The sequence below is a fragment of the Coturnix japonica genome, chromosome 3 (genome assembly GCF_001577835.2).
Source record: "Coturnix japonica isolate 7356 chromosome 3, Coturnix japonica 2.1, whole genome shotgun sequence".
Lineage (NCBI taxonomy): Eukaryota > Metazoa > Chordata > Aves > Galliformes > Phasianidae > Coturnix > Coturnix japonica.
In genome coordinates, this window is record NC_029518.1 from 35,874,588 (window position 1) to 35,887,735 (window position 13,148).

A 13,148-nucleotide genomic window follows, 5' to 3' on the forward strand; every position below is an offset into this window, starting at 1 on the left:
CACATGCACGGGCAGCAGTCTTCAGCATGGTGCATGCAGGTACACGCATGCACAGCCAGCCCTGCATGGCAACGCTGAGGGCAGTTCCCCTCTGTGAGCAGGATCTGTCATTCCCTGTTCCTTCCAGCTGCTGCGCTGACTGCTGCGAGGTACTCTGGGGACCTTGTCCCTTTCAACAAAAATGAAGGGATTTGGTCAGAATGCAAAAAGAATTGTGCAGACAGCCAGTGTGCAGACCCTGCATGTTATCGCCATATTAGAAAGCGAGTTTTCATCCCACAAGGGAAAAGAGACATCTGAAAGAGGGCTGTCGTGAAGAAATGGGAAGACCCATTGCTTAAACTGCAGTCCATTTAAATAGAGAGTTTGTGTATCATGGCTGTGTTTCACACAGAAGGACCTGGCCCACACTTCCTCTGAATGTGTGGGAAGCAGAGCATCAGAAATAAAAGCATGGGAGCAAAAACAGATGCCAAAAGCAAAAGAAGAAAGGGTACAGCGTGGCTCTGAAAGTAAAGAAATATTGTTCATGCAGAGGGATGACGGGAGGGCTGTGTTGCTGCCAGAATGTCTGGAAGTGGCACAGGATTTCCTTGCAGTGCTCCTGCTTGGCATATACCACCCTGCTGAGATGGGACACCTCGCTTTGCACTGGTTCCGCACCTAACACCAAAGAGCCACAACTCTTCCTTTGGAGAGCCATTTCAATGGTAATAGCTGCGTAGAGCATGGTGCCTTGGTACCTATAGTTATCCGAGGCTGCAAAACCACACATATTTATTTTAAAACAAGGTGATTTTAACCATTAGGACCAAAGGCAGCTTTTTGCACACAGCTCTCCCCCCAGGCTAGCCCATCACTGTAGAGAAGGGAACAAAGCAGAGGTGCAGCAGGAGCAGAAGCTGTGCCAGGTGCCAGTGCTAAGCTGTGCCATGCCGGAATCTGGTCCTTCTTCCCAGGAAGGCAGTGGCTCCAGGCTGCCTCCGTCTCATCTCATGTCCACCAGGAAAGCTCAGCCTCTTGGCAAGCCATCTTGTTCTCTCAACTGGGAATAGCACTATTTTTGCCAAAATATACACTCAGGTCTTGGATTCAGCAATGCTGCATCAGCAGCTCATAATCAAATCAACACGGGCCTGATTGTTTATTGGAAAGAAAGAGGAGGGGGAAATAGTGATTTGATGGGATTCAATACAAAGCAAACAAAGCATAGGAGAGGGGCCAGTCTTTGCACAGGACAGGAAATCTTTTTAGGGGACTTGTAAGCGCTCAGACCTTGACCTGCTCCCTCTCTGTGTAGCCAGGGTTGGGGGTGGGTGTGAGTTGGGGGTCCAAGCAGGATGTGAGGGAGGAGTGGAGTGCTTGTTTGTGCAGGGCAGGGTGTGTGTGAGAGCTGTCAGCACAGCAATGAGGAGAGAGAAAATACGGAGGGAGGAGAGGAGGAATGCTATAAAATGTAATATGCGAGCTGCCAATCATATCCGTGATGGTTTGTGCTTGGGATACACAGCTTTCATCTTCTCTCTTTGTTTTATATGCATTTCTTCCCTTTCTGGCTCAAGCAGAACCCATTCCCCAAGGGCAGAAAATACTGGCTTTCCAGCCTCTTCTGTTTACTGTCCTGGATTCCTGGCTGAAGCAATGCTTTTTTATTTGCTTGTTTTCTTTTGGTTCAGTTCCTGGGGTTTTGGACTGCTGCCACCTGTGATGTTGGAGACATTGCTGTCCTTTCATCACTGCATCTCAGTGAGGTCCCTTCTGCACCCAGGGGTGGCCATATGAAACACCTGAATGGAGGTGCTGAGCTTTCAGCCCTCCTTAGTCTTTCTGTTGCCGTCTGCCCTCAGCATATACAACAGCAGAGTGACTGCAGTCCCCAGCCTGACTCTGCAGGCGCTGATGAAGCCCTTGGGGTAGCTGTAGTTTATCTCACTGTGCCCCTGGAAGCACGAAGCTCCTTGACACCAAGCTGAAGGTGGCTGAGACCTTTCCATTTACCACTGCAAATGCATTTTTCTGTTTATCAAATCACCCCGAGGGAGTCCTCCAGTGCTCTGCAATCAGCTTAATCCCACTCTACCAGCAGCCTGCAACTCAAAGTGCCTTCTGCATGAAATCACCCTTCGCAGGGCTAGCTGCAGGCAAGGATGGACATCACCTGCTGCCAGCATGATCACATTCAGCTGCCAGCACTGCCTCAGAGGTCATCCTGTGCATCCCCACGTACCCCTGCTACCACTCCACTAAAAATTAAGCCAGTAGGTTTTCCTGGGTGCAAATTCACTATGGATCAAAGCCTATTCCTTTTGCTGCCACAGAAGTACAATTTAAGGCATATGAGGAAGAGGTAAGACAACTTTCAGACCTACTTAACAGGTACCACTGAGCTGCAGCAACCAGTCAAGCATTCATCGAGCTCTTTGTGGCAGTGGAGTGGTGTGTCCCCCTCCACTACCAGCGCAAGGAGCTGTGGTTCACCACCCTTGGGCTGATCTAAGAGGTTTTCCTTGCTTATGGGGGTATTCAGGAGACTGAGCAGCCATCCTAGAGAGATGGCAAACTGTTTCCAAAGAGGCAACACTTGATGCAAATTTCAGGCTTGCTGGCCTGAAGTTCATCCTTATATTTATCATCTTGGTTAAACAGTTGGAAAAGCTGAAAATAGAACTCCTTGCAGGTTTTGGAAGTAGCACAGTACTGGTGCTGAACTTCTGAAAGGGACTTTTTAGTTTCTTTTTATTACAGTCCCTCCCCCCAAACAAAACTGTTGGAAAGTCTCACTGCAAATGGAATAGTTTCATTTTCATCACATAGTTCTGTGGCAGAAAATAACCTCTTGGATGCTGATGACACTCAACACTATTTGTTTTACACAGCCATCAAAACATTGCAAAACGATGAATATCAGCTGACACGTGTGTCTTCAAGACCTTCTCAGTTTTCCAATTGGATTGCCTTGCGCCTTTTTGGTAATCCACCACTGCTCATCAGACTTAGATAAAGCCCTCAGGATACAAAGGAGATGAAGCTTCATATTCAACCTTCTGGGTTTAATAACCTCTGGGTTATTTTCTCCATGTTTGTCTAGCAGGTTAATCACTGCTGGACCTACTGTCTTCTGCCAGTGAGGAACAAACCTGCCTCTGGTAGGACCAACTCAAGCTCAACAAAGCAGGCTGACAGCATAGAGAAACCCATAAGAGTATACTTTCCTTCAGATTGGATGTTTTAAGATGCGTTACCTACCTGAAGAGTTAGTAATTCAAAAGCAAAGTTGAACAGGACACAATCAGGGCTGTCATGGCTCTCCAGGGACAGGGCTTATGAATGACACTGAGGTGGGGCTTTGCTGAGTCACCAATTGGTCTTGTTTAACTTGGCCACATGTATGGAAAACCCCTTGTAACTTGGCCCTCTTTGGTAATTTCACACCTTTTAACATCAGTCTTTCTTTTGTTAACTTGTCCCCTTAGCTTTATGTCAGATAGAATTATTTTGTTCTGTTCTTTCCTTTTCTTTCAGTTTTTGGCAAACCAGTAAAAGGGCAAGTCTTCAACTACCTGCTTTCTACCTGATGATGACGAAAGCTACTAAGGACACCTGGCCCAGTGAAAGTAGGAAAAGCATTTGCATTAACAGTGGATGCCTCATCCACTATTGCACTCCTGATTTACAGAATGCACATCAGAACTTACAGACATCTGGAAACGTGCATTTTCCCCAATCAATTGCCAATAACCCTGATATGGCACACACCACAGGCACACACACATCCTCCACTTGACATGACGGAGCATGCATCTTTAGTTCCCTTTCATGTCTGCCTCTTAGTACAGAGATAGCTTAGGCAACAGGGCATCATCACCACAGCCCTGGAGCAGGAGGAAAAGACTTAGGGCTCCATTCTGGATGAGGACCTATAAACATCATCGTGGCTGTGTTATTTGTGCCTAATCAGGTATAACTTAATTTCCATTGGGAAATTTACATTGTTGGCCCCTATGACAGCATGGCCAGGGAGCTGCCATGGATGCTAAGGGATAGCTAACCTTGGCATTTCAGATGGGCTGCTTCCAGATTCCTTTATGCAATTGGTTTCTGTGCTTTGCAACAGTTACAGAAAGGAAAAGAAAAACAAACAAGCACAAGAAAAACAAACAAATAAAAAAGAACCCACACAACTTTCATTAGCAATTCAGTATCAATATTTTGTTAGCAAGTTTCCACTTTGATCATACAGCATAGTATACTATGCTATATGATATAGTACACTATACTGTAGTGTAGTTATGTTGGAGCTGGAGCTGGTTAGAGTTGTTTATATGTATTTACTCCATAATGAACACTGAAGTTATGGTCAGATCTGAGCGTTTTTGTCCCTGAAGTGGTGCTGTGCTGAATATGAAAGCTGGCCTCATCAAGATCAGGCTTCAGTCAGAAGCATAGGGGGCAGAGTTATTGCTTCTAGAATACCAGATCTCCAACAGGACCCAGAAGGTATTCTTCTTTTGTCTGCCAGTCCTGGCTATAGAGCTGCAACACAGACAGACAGATCAACCTGAACACGACTAAGCACAGGTTCCTAGCTGAAGCACATGCCTTAGATAGCTGCTGCACATTGTGTTCACATCCCAGCCCAGATGCTGGAGGTGTTCACCTGCAGAACCCTGCTGGGTGCTTGTATTACAGCATTTGGATGTAACTCTCTAAAACCTTTGGATGAAATGCTTCTTGAAAATGAATAGAAACGTCAAAGCAGTAAGCAAGGGCCAAGATCACATGATACACATGAATAGCAAGACATCAATTTGCATTTTGCTCTTTTGCAGGAAGAGAATTGAAGCAGCCCTTCCACAGCATTTTCCCTGACATGCTTGAAATGCAAATCTGCTGACTTCTCTTTGCACTTCTCTTAGGAAATATCACTTGTGTCTCTATTTTGGTAATGATTTTGTCCATTTGTCCCTTTATTCATTTGTCAAAATAGAAAGGCCAAGAAGCACAATTCTATTCTTTATGTCTGACCACACTAAGATAAAAAGTTGCACAAAGAAAAGTGTTTTAAAATGATTGAAGTGTGTGCAAGGAAACTTGAATTACAAAATTAAATAGGTTAATTAAGCAAACAAAAAAAGAAGTGTATGCTGTGCTTCTTTTGCATCTCATAAGAAAAGCAACCTGGCATTTATGACAGACGTGCTGTGAGAACATAATCTCAGTGATCCTTTTCTTTTTTCACATGTCTGAAGTCCCTGTATTTTTATTTAAGCAGTGAATTGGTTGCTACATTTGCAGATAAAAATACCTTCCCAGACATGCTTTGGAAAGAGAAAAGGATGGGATGGCCTTTTTGTACAACTTGATAGATCTCCTTGGCATTTCGAACTGAATAGCAAACACTATAAATCATGTCAACAGCGCAGCCAGCATCCAAACCCCAAACGTGCTGCAGTCCTAGGTCCAAATACAAGCCACCGGTCAATAGTATTTCTCTAAGCCTTTGTTTTTCAACTGTTAAGGATGGTGGATGAGAAGTAGTAATGAGTGGTAGGTTTGGCCTGAAACACTGCAAGGAGCAAAGCATCCTGATACTCACTGGCAAAGGCCGAGAAACTAGGTTGTTTTCTAAAAACTGTTTGTGCAATTAATGGTAAATTTCATTGTTTTCATCCTCTGTCTGTCTTTCTGTCTGCAACCTTGAGCCATTTACTCGCTTGAGTCCAACTTGACCTCTATCTCAGACAGTTTACGTTCCTGTGGGTTTTGTGGAAATGAGTGGCTGGATAGAAAGGCGTGAAAGTGCTCCTCAGCTGGAGGTGAAGGCCCCAGTATGAGGTGGGCAGCTGTCTGCTGTTTACTACTTGCAGACAGAAGATTCAAAGGGCCATCATGCCTTACCTTTGAGAAGAGGAATTCAATGGAAACAGTGAAATGTGTTAAAGCAATTGGTTATTTTTTAAGTCCCTATTGTGTGGAAGGTGCAGATGCATAACATACTTTCTTGCAGTACAACCAGTGGAAACTCCAGTATTAAGTTAGCAAAATATTTTTGTTATGAACTACTGCTGTCAGGTGTAGCCTGACATACGGATACTGCAGTCCAGTATCCATATGTTGAGAGCTGATTTGCTTAGTAGCCATTGCAGTGATTCTGCAGAAGCTGCTGTTCTGCTGCATCAAGCTATACACTCTCTAGGACATACTAACTCCACTTAGTCCCACCTCACAGAAAAGCTCTCACATCTCAGAGCACAGGGGTCATCCCTGCAGGATTTTAGACTCACAATTTACATTTTCATTTGCTAAATGGTAGAAGAAATAGTTTGAAAAAGCACTGAATAAGCTAATGAAATGGAGGCCTGAGTTTTCATGAGGGTACCACACTTACCACAACTTTGACTGTAATTGCATTAATAGCAGTCGGAGTGTTTAATCTGCTATAATTCACTAATTGCAAACCTTTTTCCTGTACAAAAATTTGGGGGGGATTTAAAGACTTCCTAAAGGGCTGTCAGCTCAGCTAAACATCTGCTTTTCTTTCTTTAACTCCAAGAGGCAATTTGGCTTTATTCACACCTCAGCTGAAGGAACAGGACATTCGCTCCATGTGGGGGAGTGTGTGTTGCCTGAATCCCAGGGAGGGCAGAACGTGTTGTGATGTTGGATTTTCCTTCCTCTTCTTCATTCTTTTTTCTTACTTACTTGGCCCATGGCTGCGACTCTCTCTGTATGCATATACGAATAATTTGTGTATCTGTGTGAGCACTCCTCTTTTTGTGATGACCTTGCTGCCATGGTAGCTGTGATACCAGCTCTGGTTCACCACGTCCCCCTGCAGTGCTGGGAAGCCTCTTTATCTTGAATTGACAGAAGTTAACTGAAAGCAATGGAAACTGCACCAGAAAAAAACAGATTTGTGCCCACAGTGTTGTATCCGCCTCCCACCTTTCCTCTATGATATGTCAGTACCTCTTCCCCCATTCTGTTCCTCCCCAAATCCACCTGTATTGGAGTATTAGAGAGTGGTGATGAGGTTTCCTTCATCCTGAGCCCTCATCCCTTGTGACTCCCTCTCAGGCACCACCACTTGGAGGGTCCCGAGCCATGCACATCCAATGCAACTAGTTCTGGTAGATCTGTCCTTTAGTAAGTGATGCAGATAAGTGGAAATAGTGGTATGATACGGATCAACCATATTGAAGACAGATCCAGTCTCCAGATTCTTTAATGCATTCTGGCATTATTTACTCTGACAGGACACAGCCTGTCTAGAGAATATATTTTCAGTGAGGTAAGATATGTGTTACCTCAGGAGGACTTTGCACCTCCCTTGAATTTTATGCTCCAAACACCACTACACAGAACAATACCTGAGAAAGTAAGACAAGTAAAAGGCTTGTTGTTTCTGTTTTGTTTTGTTGTTGTTTTCTGTTTGAGAGGGAAGGAATGAAAAAGGGGAGTGGGAAGAAAAAGCTGGTGGAATGCAGATATCTGTTAACACAACCACTTCCTGGCTAGGACTGGCTTTTTCTTTGACCCCTCTAAATGAGTAACCCATCTCTCTTCCAGTGGGGGTGAATGATTGAGTATCACCCAGCCTTGGGAGGACACAGGAAGCCTTTGGTGCACAGTCTTCTCCCCTGCTTGGCACAGGAGACAGCAAGGAGGGCAGCCCATCAGGCAGGTGCTACCAGGCCACCGCTCTGTCCTCTTCAGCCACACCACCACGAGGGCCAAGGATGCACTTACAGGGTTTCACTTGATGAATATCTGGCCTAGAGGCAATGTGCTGCCTGGTGAGCCACTTCAACCACCAGAAAGAGATTATTATTTTTTTAATAAAGACACACATTGCATTTCTGCTTACTTGCAATCTGATCTCACACTGTGCAGCCTTTGAATTAAGCATCTCTCTGAGAGGCAACTGTCCTATTAGCATAATGTGTAACATTTAAACACGGGGCTCTTCCCATGGAATGCTTTATTGTGTGCATGCCTAGTCTTTAATATTCATGGCCATCTCTTTTTAGAACATCTTTCTGACAGAGGAGAGGCGCCAAGATAAGCCGTTGGGATGGTGGTTGTCCTGGAAACAGCGAGATCCACTTATTTTTAGCGCAGAAGTCATCCAGTTAAACAAACTACATTAAAGGAGCTTTGTGATTATGACACAACAATAAAAAGAAGCGTGGCATATTTACAGTGCTGGAGAGGGTGCAGTCGTGTCACGTCATGTGGCCTACCTCCACTGCCAGGGGCCTTGCCCCTCTGCTGCAGAAAAAATGCATGCCTCTGCTGCTGGGTGATGGCAGAACCCAGAATGGCCAAAACGGGGCTTAGGGAGCTGAGCATGCACCTGCCATCTGACAGGCGGAACCATGGGTGAGGAGGGTCCTCCTCTGCTCAGAACAGCAGCACAATGCAAGCAGAGGTAGGCTTCTTCAGTGAGGTATCCTGTGAGAAACATTTAGATCAGGAGATAGGTAATGGAATATGAGCAAAATAAATGGGGGCTTAGACGATCCCTTCACCCTCACCCCTTAGCATCACATTTCACTGGATTTGGGACTGTGGTGGTCTCCAAGAGCCTGCAATCTCCCCCCAGAGGAGTGCCCCACACCCCAATCCAAACCACAGAGCAAGAACTGCATCAACAAAGTGTCTCTGTGGGAAGGGTTCTGCCCCACCTGCACTGGGGCAGGCCTGAACCACATCCAGCAGCACACTGCTGCTGATATTGTGATCCTTATCCTTCAGGATGCACAGCAAAGCCACAGGTGTATGGAACCAGAAAAAAGCAATGAGAGTTAACAGCAGCTTTTCCAGAGCTATAGGTCTTTGGGCCAGCATGAAACTTCAGTAGCAGTTTAAAAGTGGCTCTTGCATTGTCTAAGACAGTTTGCCTGTTCTCAGTTCTTCAGGTGTGAGATAAGACGTCTTCTGGGTGCCAAAGCCACCAGGCAAAGCCAAACCACTGCAACTCTGATATCTCATTTTGTGGCTACAACTACTTACTATTTTTTTTTCTTTTTCTTATAACAAATGGCACTCATCTGAAAATAAGATTTTCTGGGTAATTCCCCTCTCCCAGGCTTCTAGATACTTAAACTCTTTAGAAGTCCTGTGTTTACCTTCTTTGTGCCTTCTTTCTCTCCTTGTGTCTGCCTTCTGTTTTTCCACTTTGCCAGATGGAGCTGAAGGAAAAGAAAGAGGGACAAAATGGACTGACACCTGCCCATGTTCAGCATCGTGGATATGATCAGCAGGTCCTCTTTGGCTCTCAGGAGCCATGTCAGATAGTGATAACTGTCTGACAACTGTCAGCCATGGTTAACGGCAGATGGAGGTCAGCCCCTGGCCTGCAAGTCAATCCATTAAGCCCAGCAATCAATTTTTTAATATCTCATCTTTTGAGTCAATATTGCTGTGTTAGCACCAACCTGTACATAGCAGGATGTGTGAAGAGTTCTGTGTACCTTCGTCACACATTTGGGCAAGAGAAGGTGGAGAAATGGTGGAGCTCAGTGGGTGCTACCTGGGCCTCTCACCTGACCCCATCTGCATAGAAACAAACAAGCAAACAGAAGCTGGAAAGAAAAATGGATTCTTTCTGATGGTATCTTGCAATTCCATGCTGTGAGTCAGAGATAAAAGCAGCTGGAAGGGAGCACACATGCTCTTTCAAATCTTCCTTATGAGGAGCTGCCTCTAGAAACCTTGGTTTCACACTGGTATCTCCAGCAGGAGAGCAGGGTGCTGTCACATCATGTTTTCTCTGGTTATCTGGGAGGGGGGTGAGAAAGGCAAAGCAGGCCAGCTTGTGGACACCTTGCAGGCTGGGACAGCTTCGATTCACATTGGGCAGGCAGACTTGGTGTCTCTTCGAAGGACCTCTGCTGTTTTCCATTAGTGGTGTCTCCAGCAGTAGCCAGCCTGTTTGGGGTGGGGAAAATCCCCAGCACCCACAACAGAGAGGGCACCTAACTGAGGCATGCACTTATGGAGGGCACAGGCCACAAGCAATGTGTGCGAAGAGAGGTCATCTGCCTTGCATGCTCCTTGCATCTCCTACAAGGCAGCAATCCTACAGTGTGACAACTACCAGCGACAGCCACACTCTGTGGCCCCCAGGTTGCAGTGCAGTGAAGGGCTGCCTTCAGGAATTGGGCGATTTGCCATGCCACAAGAAAACAAACCCAAGGAATGTGAGCCATCACGTTGGGAGCCTTAGCACAATGGAGTTACACCAACCGTGTAGGAGGAATTTCTTCTTAAAGCCAAAATGCATGTATCTTTCAGTGGATCATTAGGCAAACTTTTGTCTGATTTTTTTGTTATATTTTAATAACAGATCTCAAAAAATGCAAGGCACTTCCCTCCTCGTGAATGTATTTCCTTTACATTTAAGTCAAACTAAAGACTGCTGACACTAAGTATGTGTAGGAACAAAACCACGTCCTCCCTTCCTCCAAAAAAGCCCTCCTACTCATTTTTGTGACCCAAAAACTCTTCTCAGAAAAACTCAGATTAACTTTCCTTAATCCTCACATTCCAGCGTGTATTTACAATTGGGGTATTATTGGAGCAAACCAATTCAAACATCAAGCAAAGAGCTATTATATATATGCATATATGTATGCGAAAGCGTGCTTAAAACTATATAATTCTTTGTAAAATATGCTGTTTTTTAGATTACCCAGAAACTGGTCAAATGCCTGGAAAATATTCTTTCCAAGTTTTCAGACTGGCCCCTGAAACTGCACAAACAAATCTTGTCCCATTGGAGTTAGTGGAATAATTTGTGTTTGGCTTGGACTTGGTCTACCACATGCATACAAACTCGTACGTGCAGATACTTGTCTGAGACCGTGAGCCAGGTAGATAACTGAGTACATTTCTTACTTGCATGCAGTCTTGTCCAGCTGGCCCTCAGCATTTGCACTGGCTGCATAGGCAGACGTAGTTGCTGCATGTGCTCGTTCTTTTCCTGCCTCGTTTAGCCAAAAGTTCACTCCACACGCACACTGGGCTGCAGTGCTCTCAGGGATTAGCACATGCCATCTTGCCCCCTGAGCTCATTGCAGAGAGAGTCCTTTAGGAACCCCTAAAGGACTTTTGGGTGATGCTATCACTGCAGGACTGTGAGTTTGTCTTAGGGAAAAGATTCAGAGCACTCGCACTGGGTATTGTGGGGTCTCATTATATCAGGATAAGGAGCGGTCCAAACAGGACAAAATGAGGGTGATGGCAGGACTAGTCCATGATTAGGACCCTGTCCACAATCACCTGAGGCACTGCTTGTACCTTGTTACCCCCAATAACTACCATAAGGTCAAATACTCTGCACTGACCTGCAGTGATTTGGGAAAGAACTTGCTCTGTAAGTGGGGCTTGGACTTTGTTAATGCATGAAGCTCAGCAATGCACCGATATATCTCAGGAGGTTTGCATTGGGATCCAGAGCATCTCTGAGGGCAGTGACATGCCACAGCTACTTGAGGAACACTGGTATCCTGACTTCATGTGAAACAGCATGAAATTGGGACATACCAGAAGGAAGAAAGAATAAAATCTGTATGCTCAAGAAGTCCTTTTGGTGGAAGTTGTGAGGATCAGTGCTGCCAGTGGGGTGAAAGAAGAGAGGGAGAGCAGGCGAAGATTATCACACGGGAGGGCATAAAGCAAGCAAAACCTATAATACTCTAACACTCAAAATAGATATTTGTTTGACTTTCATTTTAAGTGACTAGATTTTACCCGTTGTCTCTTTCTTGCTTCTCGTAAACTCCCATGACATCAATTGATGGAGACACAGAGGATTAACTTGCAGACAATCAGTTGCAAACTTCAGCCACTCCGTAACCACTTAAGCAGATAACTCTTTTTATGTAGGGCAACTGGTAAGGAAAATGTGTCACCATCTCCTTCCCCGCTTCCTTTGAGCAGTAAGATGAGAAGCGAGCACACTTCAGACCCTGAAGCTCGGCTTCACCACACATGCCAAAAGCTCTTGCTAGGCAACAGCAGGAAGCCAGAGGCACTTCCCGGAGTCACAAAAGCAAACTGTTCTTAAAAGATCTAAAATCCCACCTAAGAAGCTTTTTCCAGGATCACCATAAGTAATCTCACTTGCTCCCTTCAGTCTCTTGGGGAAAGCAGCAGATCAGCTTAGCACAGATGTTGGTTCCTCTCTGGCAAGAGTCTGGCTGTGCCACCATGGCATGGAAGCTAGCACAGTCTGGTGTAGGGAGATGGCAAGTTCCTGAGAAACCCTTGCCAGTCAGGTCAGGCCTCTTGTGATGTACAAGGAAGAAGGATGGGAAAGGAAAACAGCTGCTTGAACTTGTCTGCAGCTGATGTGAGGGGCCAGTCTGGACAGCCAGCAACAAAAGGGGTTCAGAAACCAGCCTTGAGTCAACTCCACAGCCTCTTTTTTTGCATGTAAAGCATGAGAATGGAATAACTTCAGAGTCTGTGTCCAGCCTGCTGCCCCCAGTTGGCTCATGCAGGACAAATCTAGTGACTCTGTAATCTGTGTGCCAGGCATTTATTGAAGCAGGAACATAATTTAATTCCTTTAAGGAGATCAAAACCAGGAAACATTTAAGTAGGACTTCCTGCCCAGTGTGAAATACAAATTCTTTTCATCATGGAAAGCAAACTGAGCTTAAACAATAGTATAATGAAAGTGGTTACGCAACAAAGTTGTAAGAGATCAAAGCCGATTTTAGTTTTTAATTAAGATAACAAGGTACCTGGTTAAAGGAAGCTAGTGGTAATCCACTGCCGAACTGTTTAAAGAAACACAAACACATGCCCATTAATTCACTGCATGCATGGAAGAAAATGAGGCAGCAGAAGAATTTGTTCTTACAGTCAGGATTTGAAACAGGGAAATGTGCTACTTTCATCTATCTGTGTCAGAGAACACAAAAGGTGAGGGGATCTCATAAATTCTGCTGAACGTCGTCTCCTTTCTCCCCCATCTCTTTTGCTCACTTTCACTTGATACCCCTTTATGTGGGTACCCATGTGTGTACTGTGAGGTTGTCTGCCCACCCAAAAAATCCTGCTGTTCCTCTTCCATCCATGGGGCTAACTAAAATTCACAACCTCATTGGTCATTGGGGGTTAATCTGAGCTCTGCT